The sequence below is a fragment of the Eretmochelys imbricata genome, chromosome 22, assembly GCF_965152235.1.
Source record: "Eretmochelys imbricata isolate rEreImb1 chromosome 22, rEreImb1.hap1, whole genome shotgun sequence".
Lineage (NCBI taxonomy): Eukaryota > Metazoa > Chordata > Testudines > Cheloniidae > Eretmochelys > Eretmochelys imbricata.
This window is the reverse complement of record NC_135593.1, coordinates 516,488-525,844: the sequence shown is the minus strand read 5'-3', so window position 1 is coordinate 525,844 and position 9,357 is coordinate 516,488.

Genomic DNA, 9,357 nt, shown 5'->3' with positions numbered 1-9,357 from the left:
GGCTCCCTCTGGACAATGTAAGTGTAAGTTTCACTTTCCTGAGCTCAGAAATATGCCCCTCCTGCAAAAACAACTGGGTGTTTCCCTACCTGGCACTGACTCATGCAGTTTGGTGAGCTGGAAGGTGCCAGCTGGTAACATTATAGCCCCAGAGGCTTTTCTGAAAAATGAACCACTAGGGCTCTGGTGCTGCAACCAGCGCCCCCTGTGCTGGTGTGGAGGGTCACTGGGGCTTCACAAAGACACCAATGTCCACCTGTGATGGTGAGCTTGCAGAAGCAGGGTCTGTGTGTTTAAGGAAGGAAATTGTTAAATTCACAGGCTAAAAACTTGGTTAAGTTGGAGTGTTTCCAAGGACTGATTCTCATGCATGCTAAGACTGTTCTGGTTCAGGGTAAAAGGGCCTTGCAGTGTTGCCAACCTTCAGGATTTTTTCATGAGCTTCATGACAGTTGATGTGTTTGTTAGAACCCCAAGCTCCTGGAAGCTTGTGATTAGGTGAGACGCTGGCAACTTCTATCTAAGCAGAGCCCTTATGCCTACAGCCCTCATAATGTACAAGAAAGTTTTAACGTAGTGTTATTCCCCACCAACGTGGGCCCTGGCCATGTTCCAGGCACAAGCCATTTTTGCTCAGGTCAGAATTCAGGATTTGCGTTACATTGTGAGTGAGATGAACACACTCAGTGTTGTGTGTAGAACTCTTCTGTCAAAGGCACTTACCTGGGATGGGGCAGTGTCCTATTGCCAGTGAATGATTTTAGAAGTGTGTAGCCAGAAATGGGGTAGGTATTCTCTTTAAATCTATATTTCCTTCTATGAAGGAGAAGAGAAAGTGCCGACTGGCACAGCAGGGATTAAAGAAAACCTTTGGGTTCAGCTAGCCCTGCCCCGCTATACCTGCAGCCAATGCCAGGCCTGGAGGGAGGAGAAAAGAAGGGAGCCGGCTCCGCCAGGGGATGACTGGTGAGGGGCAGGAGCTCCCTGTTTGCCTGCCTGAAGGGACGGAGTAGCGACTTGCCAGCCAACGCAGCCACTGGAGGCAAGTAAGCCAAGGGGAGCCTGCAGATAAGCCCCAACTGTGGGGCGACTGGACTAGTGGGGCTGTGCCCCAAACTAAAGAGACTTTAGAAGGAAGCAGCCCGAGGAAACTGGTTTTGAAGGCCCCCCTGCCCCCCTGACAGGGAGAGAGACTCATCTCCCCTGTTTAGGGGTTGAACCACACAGGGCCCTGGGCTGGGACCTGATGGAGGGGGGGGGGGGTGGCCCAGATCCCCCTAAGTCCCCTTTGTGCAACTAACTAGCCACTAGTTCATCTGGCCATTGAAGGCTCTATCACACCTTGCTTTTAAAGATTGGGGCTAGGGTGGCCAGGACTTGGCGTAGCTGAGGCTGCCCAGTGCTGGGGGGCCTCAGGCACCGAGGCCATGCGGCCTGCTACTTGGGGGAGGGAGGGGAACGGAGGTGCTGAGGTGGCCTGTCCTGTGCGTGGGGTGGTCAGGGCGGGGGGTGGTGGTGGTTTCATGCCACCCGCCCTGTGCTGGGGGCCTGGGGGGGCACGCACCGCCTGCCCACCCTGTGCTGTGGGGTGGGGGAGCACATGCCGCCTGCTCTCCCTGTGCTCTGGGTTGGGGGGGGCTGGCAGACATGGAGAGGGGGGCTTCGGCAGGGGAAGGGAGCGGGTCCTAGGGGAAGGGGAGTGGGGCTGGCCGGAAGGGGGGTGAAGAGGGGCAGGGGGCTCTGAGAGCCAGAGGGCACTGAGGGGTTAACAGCGATGTGTGAGGGGGCAGGAGGGTGGTGAACAGGGATGCACGGGGCAGGATGGGGCCATGGAGATGTGGGGCTGCTGAAGGGATGCTGAGGGAATACTCAGGAATCAGGGGGCGGGGGAGAATTCTGGGGCTCAGGGGAACAGAGCTGGAATAGAGGGAAACTCTGAGTGGCGGGATAAAGAGAAGGAAAGGGTGGGATGTGTGGAGAGGGGCTGTGGGGAGGCTGGAGGGAGAATATGAGAGCAAGCTGAGACTGGCTGGAGAAGGGAGAGCCGGAGGGTAGAAGGGAGGGGGATGGTGAGAGAGAAAATAGCAGCTCCCCCAGCCCATGGGGTAGGAGAGTTTCAGGGGGGAATCTTTTCCCCTAGAAATGGTCAAACAAGCAGGGGGGGAAGGGTGGGCAGTGGACTTCCCCCAAGGGCTCAGAATTCACTAGGCAAATATCCCGCCCCCCTCCACACACACACACACACCCTGCTCCCAATTTACTCTTTGATTTTTTTCAGACAGACAGTCTCATTATTTGAGAGTCCAACTCCTGAATGTTAAATGTTTGGGGTTGACAGGACAGAACAGGGCCCTGCTGTGACTGATGTGCAGGATTCTGGGTCAAACCAAAGTCACTGCTAGCAACAGCAGGCAGGGAGTCCAACTGGTATTTATTTTGGTTTGGTTCAGTTCGGGTTAAGTTGCATTAAATATGTTCAGTTTCATCGATGGTTCAAGCCACCCAAAGAAACAAAAGTAAAAGTTCAGTTACATGTTCAAATCCTATTTAAATCTCTGTGGAGATAACTTGAAAAAACAGAGCTGCAACTGAAAACTGTTTTAATTTTTGACTATTTATTTATTTTTTAACTTAAACTTTACATGAATTTTCCTAGTGTTTTTGTGTTGTTAAATAAACATCATTTTTTTGATGAACCATTTGTTTGAAAAACCTAAACTAACATCTTGAAACATTTGGTTTGTGATATTGGACCTCTGCAGTAAAAAGATACCTTTGAGGTCTGGAAATTTTCTTTTAAGACTCACTTGTGTTGCTGGAACTGCTGGTACAATTTTTGCTCGTTGATACAGCTTGGGCATGACATTTTTCTGATGTTTTCAATAGATTGGTATGTTTTCTTTCTTATTGATAAGTGGCTCATCTGCAAACGAATCAAGAATTAGCCCAATCCTTTTGGGGCTTTCCTTGGTCCAGATATTGCTTCCGTTTTGGAGATTTCACAAGCTTCAGAAGAAGTTCCAATTCATCTTTCAATTTCAAATGTGTCTGACATTGATGCTAAGATATAATTATTTCTGACTTCTGACTCAAGCCTATCTGCACCCACATTTTGGTGAAATGAAATTTTGCCCAACTCCATGCTTGCCACCCCTTCTCGTCTTTCCCCCCGCCCGCCCACAGATCTGTTACAGTTCAGGTTCAGACAGTGAAACAGTTGATTGCTCCCATTGTGGGAAAATCACCAGCCCATTGTGTATTTTGTTTTCATCTCTCAAAATGAAAATAAGATGACTGTAATTTTTTTAAAATGATGAGCTTAAAAAATGCGAAATCTTAATTTTAACTGGACACTCACACACACTTTTTTTTTTTTTTTTCTTCACTTCAGTGCAGGTTCAATCAGTAAAACAAAATTATGGTTCAGGTTCAGCTCCAGTTCCAGTACGAAATCCCGGTTTGAATTAGTTCTCCGGTTCCAGTGTGAGACCAGATGGGCAAATGGGATCAGCATCGGAGCCAAAGGGAGCTGGCGGCAGCTTTCCTGGGCCCAGGGCAGGGAATCGCAGCCAGCTCCGCGGGGAGCAGCCTGAGGCCAAACGCTCCCCCTGCAGCCAGGATGGCACCGGGGGGCACCTCTCCCTGGGGGGATGGGCAGGTCTCTCTTACCTTCCCTCCAAGCGGTGCCCTCCCCGGGAGCAGGGGCTGGAGCCCGGGATGGGGGGTCCTGGCCAGGCTGGGGTCTCTGCACCGGGGGAGGCTCCTGGGGAGCAGCGGGAATGTCACTGCTGGAAATTCCCCTCTCCCGGCTGCAGCCAGGGCCCCGGGGTCCCCAGCAGCAGCCGCCGGGGCTCGGGGATCTTGCAAGGAGCCTGGGCTCCCCACAGCGCCGCAGAGTCACTGCAGCGAGAGCGATTCACTTCCTGCTGCTGGACTGAGTGACCCCAGCGATCACTGCAGCCCCCAGGGACAGTCAGGCCGATGCTGATCTCATTTGCTGGGAGCCAAAGGGCTCCCTTTGGCTTCTTTGTTATGTAACTGCTTATTCGTTTCTTTAAGTAGACTTTTGCTTGTTTGGGGGCTTTGGGTGGGGTGGGGAGGCTTCTATTAGGAAGCCTATAATGGCTTCTTTGTACTTGCCCATTCATTTCTCTCACTAGCCTGTTGCTTTTCTTTAAGCAGCCTGTTGCTTGTTTTGCCATTGAAGTGTGTGGCTTGTTTGGGGCTTGGTGAGTGGGACTGGGCGGTGCCTCCGAAATGGGATTGGCTTGCTTTGGGCTTGCTGGGAAAAGGCAGTGCAGATTTTTTATTTTGTGAGACTTGGCAGCCTTTTCCAGACTGCGCTGTGGGGACAGCTGGGTCAACGACACCTGGGGAGTGGGAGCTGGAAGGGGGCTGAAAAGGGGCAGGGGGAGTGTGGGCCAGAGGGGATTGAGGCATGAAATGGGATGTTTTAGGGGGCAGGAGGGAGGGAACAGGGGTGCGGGGCATAGGATGGGATTGGGGGCCATGGGTGCACTGGAGGGAGGATAAGACAATTCCTGGGAATCAAGATGCAGGGGGAGAATCATGGGGCGGGTGGGAACAGGGCTGGGAGAGAAGGAAAATGTGAATGGGGGACAGTGAGAAGGGAAGAGGGGGAGAAAGTGGGGGGGGTGAGACTAGGGTTGGAGAGAGAGTGACAGAGGAGACTGGCTGGGGGAGGGGGAGAGAGGCTAGTGATAAAGTAGAGGGATGGTGAGAGATCCAATGGCAGCTCTCCCAGCCCATAGTACAGGCCAGGGGAAGTAAGAGGGGGAGGGGTCTTCCCCACCCAGCAGCCAGGGGAGATTTTGTTTTTACTGGAAACGGTCAAAGTGTTGGGGGTGGGGGGGCGGCAAAGGACTAACCCCTATGGGCTCCAAAGCTACAAGGTGAATATCCCCACGGAACTCACCCCCCAACAGACACACTATTGCATTATTTTCTTAGGCCAAAATCATGATTTCTGGGCTCTGGCTTCTGCCTGGGACTGTTTGGGGTGACAGGACGGACCAGGGTCCCTCTTGGATTTCTGTGCAGGATTCAGGGCTCAGAGTCACCCCCAGAATAGCAGGGGGTGGGTCCAGATGGGCAAATGGGATCAGTATCTGCCTGGCTGTCCCTGCGGCTGCCCAGGGAGCCCAGTGGGGCACAGTCATTAGCTGCTGCCACCAGCAGGATCTCGGTATTACTTAGGGAGAAGAGGCTGGTGTCTGCCTCTCTCTGGCCTGAAGAAGATCTCTGTGTAGCTCATACACGTATCTCTTTCACCAGTAGAAGTTGGTCCAATAAAAGCTCTTACCTCACCCACCTTGTCTCTCTCTGCTCATGCTATTAGCGCTCTGGAGTTGGTTTCCCTGGGGCAGATGCAGCTCCCTGCACTGTGATCTGGGAACCTGAGCAGCTGCTACTCCCCCAGTGCGGTCTGTTCTGGGGAGAGACCTTCATTAAAGCTCCCTCCATGCCCAGCCCAGCTGGGGACTTTCTCTGGTGGCTAGAATGAGACCCCTGGGGCAGCCCTGGGCTCTGCTGACTCCAACTCCTGAGCTGAGACTCCAGATGATGGGACAGACCTGGGGGAAAGTGCTGGGGACTAGCAGGAAAGTGACTGCACAAAAGCCCCCTTTAAGGGACCCACTGGTGAGTTTGTACAAGAGGGGAGAAAGCAGCGCTTAATGTGTGCCAGGGCTTGCCAGAGCTGAGCCCCAGCACCTCTGGGCTTACCATGTCAGTTATGAAAGTAAAAAAAATTGCTTGAGCCCCAGCACCTCTTTCATTACAGATAAAGCACTGGGAGAAAAGGGAAGGAGACTGAGAGGGGCAGCAGGAACAATAAGTAGAAAAAGAGATTCCCAGGTCCCAACCCTACCTAGATCCATTTGCTGCCCCACTCTGGGAAGATTGCCTGTCCCGGGAACAAAGTGAGGACCAGAGAGCAGAAGCCAGTTTGTGTCTCTGCTGAGTCACTGCTGGAGGGATGCGCTGCCCTCGAGGACAGTGTCAGGGGAATTCCCCAAAGTGGCTCTTTTGATCCTACTCTTTTCTAGCATTTGCTTCAGAGACTCTTTTCCTGGGAGGGTTCAAAATTCCCACTCTAGCACTTCGAGTGCAGAAGGTGGAGGCCGACAAGGATTATAAAAATTAATACTGGCCACTCCAGGCTTGTATTACACTCTCAAGTTCACAGCTTTTCTCTGACCTTGGATGGGTTGATGCTGCCACCACCCAAGTGCAAAAAGCCCCTTTGAGAACCCAGGAAGGCGCACTTGGGAATTCCTTCCTGTAGGCTACCCTCAACCCCTTTCACCCCCGCCCCCTGGGGAAGAGCTGAGAAAGAAAACAAAGGAAACTAGCTGTTGCCACCAGTTAATTAAACAACATATGCACAAACCTTTTAGGACACAAAAATCCAATCCTGTTCTTAAAAAAAGGTAAATTTTATTAAAAACAAAAAGAAAGAAAATACATTTGGAACTTAGGCTTTTTGCTAGATTTAAAAAAACCAAACAAGCAATTACAAGGATTAAGCACCAAGATAGCTCTCTTGAAGTCCAGCTTAAAGGCTACAAGCAAAACAAAAGCACCTGGGGTTAGCACAGAGGAGTCCACAAGCCATAAAGAAATAAAAGAGATAAACCTAAGTGCATCTTTCTAGACATTTCCTGATCTATTACATATCTGGGATTTCAAATGAGTAGTTTCTAGGTATGATCTGATGATTTTTTCATACCTGGCCCAAAGCTTTTACAGCATAGTTCCAGCCCTGTCTCTGCTCCTCCGGAGAAGAACAACAGACAGACAAAGGGGAAGTTTTTTCCAATTTTAAAAAGTTCTGGCCTTCCCATTGGCTCTTTTGGTCAGGTGCCCACTCCCTTCCTTTTCCAGACCACATGACACTAAATTCCATTTTGGTACCTGTGTTTTTCCATGAACTGGGCTGGGAACTTAGCTTGAAACAAAAGGTTTCTGCCATATGGAGAGACTATATAAGGTGGGGAGTGACATCATGATTTGTCTTCACTCCCCCACAATTCAACACCTGAAAGAAGCTCTGGAAGACAAAGGATTGGGAACAGGGGAGGGGAAGCCAAGCTGCAAGGCACATGTTCCTTGTGCCTTAAGAATGTGCAAGCCTGCTTGTATCATCAGTCACGGGGAGATATTGCTAATTCATATCTATCTAGTAATTTAGTCTTAGTTTCCAATTTTGTTTATTTGCTAGGTAATCTGTTTTGATCTGTTTGCTATCACATATAATCACTTAAAATCTATCTTTCTGTAGTTAATAAACTTGTTTTATAAGAACATAAGAATGGCCATACTAGGTCAGACCAAAGGTCCATCTAGCCAAGTATCCTGTATTCTGACAGTGACCAATGCCGGGTGCCCCAGAGGGAATGAACGGAACAGGTAATCATCAAGTCCTGTCGCCCATTCCCAGCTTCTGGCAAACAGGCTAGGGACACCATCCCTGCCCATGCTGGCTAATAGCCATTGATGGACCTATCCTCCATTAATTTATCTAGTGCTTTTCTGAACCCTGTTATAGTCTTGGCCTTCACAACAGCCTCTGGCAAAGAGTTCCACAGATTGACTGTGCGTTGTATGAAGAAATACTTTCTTTTGTTTGTTTTAAACCTGCTGCTTATTAATTTCTTTTGGTGACTCCTAGTTCTTGTGTTATGAGAATAAGTAAACACTTCCTTATTTACTTTCTCCACACCAATCCTGATTTTACAGACCTCTATCGTATCCCCCCTTAGTCGTCTCTTTCCCAAGCTGAAAAGTCCCAGTCTTATTAATCTCTCCTCATATGGAAGCTGTTCCATACCCCAATCATGTTTATTGCGATTTTCTGAACCTTTTCCAATTCCAATATACCTTTTTTGAGATGGGGCGACCACATCTGCGCACAGTATTCAACATGTGGGCATACCATGGATTTATATAGAGGCAATATGATATTTTGTGTCTTTTTATCTATCCCTTTCTTAATGATTCCCAACATTCTGTTTGCTTTTTTGACTGCCACTGCACATTGAGTGGATGTTTTCAGAGAACTATCCACAATGACTCCAAGAATTCTTTCTTGAGTGGTAACATCTAATTTAGACCCCTAAAAAGTATGGCTCTGGTTTGGGAATCCCCCTCACATTCTCAGCCATGAAGACTGATGCAAAGAATTCATTTAGTTTCTCCACAATGGCCTCATCATTCTTGAGTGCTCCTTTAGCATCTCAATTGTCCAATGGCCCCACTGGTTGTTTAGCAGGATTCCTGCTTCGGATGTCCTTAAAAATTTTTTTGCTCTTAGTTTTTGACTCTTTGGATGGCTGTTCTTCAAATTCTTTTTTGGCCTTTCTAATTATATTTTTACACTTCATTTGTCAGAGTTTATGCTCCTTTCTAGTCTCCTCATTAGGATTTAACTTCTATTTTTTAAAGGATGCCTTTTTGCCTTTCACTGCTTCTTTTACTTTGTTGTGTAACCACAGTGACACTTTTCTGGTTCTCTTACTATGTTCTTTAATTTGCGGTATACATTTAAGTTGAGCCTCCATTATGGTGTCTTTAAAATGTTTCCATGCAGGTTGCAGGGATTTCACTTTTGGCGCTGTACCTTTTAATTTCTGTTTCACTAACCTCCTCATTTTTGTGTAGTTCCCCTTTCTGAAATTAAATGCTACGGTGTTGGGCTGCTGTAGAGTTTTCCCCACCACAAGGATGTTAAACCTTTACTAGTGTGTCTTTAAGTGAGGTGTTTGGGAAAATCTCTGCTTGGTAAACAAAGGCTGTTGCACATCTTCCCCACATCGAGGGGGGAGAGAATTAATTAATGAGCTTGCATTGTACAGATCCTGTGCAGTGCAAAATGATACAATTCTGGGCTCATACTCCAATAGGGGTGCAAGGCTGGGGAGCTGGGAAAATGGAGGTTGTCTCCTGTTTGTCCTTGCGTGGCTTAGGTAAAGCACTGAGGTAACTCAGTTAGGTGTGTGGCGTCACCCGCTGTCATGTTGGGTGATAACAGGGCCTGGAGGGGCTGGCTGTGTATCACCAGTAGAGCAGTGTGAGAAAGGACAACTCAGCTGAATTGTTAGGAGGCACAGCAGTTCCAACCACTCCCAGACTACACCCCGGGGAGTGACAACCTCTCACAGCGGGCAATGACCCTAACTCAGGCTGAGCAGAGGGAACCTTTTCCCAGTGCCCTCCCCAGCAATCCTCCCACCCTTTGCCCAGCCCAGTGCTGCCACGCTCTCCCTGCCAAAGTTACCGACTGGGTGTGGGAGACCTTTCCTTCTCCTGCTGCACCTCCCCCTGGCATTTTTCTGG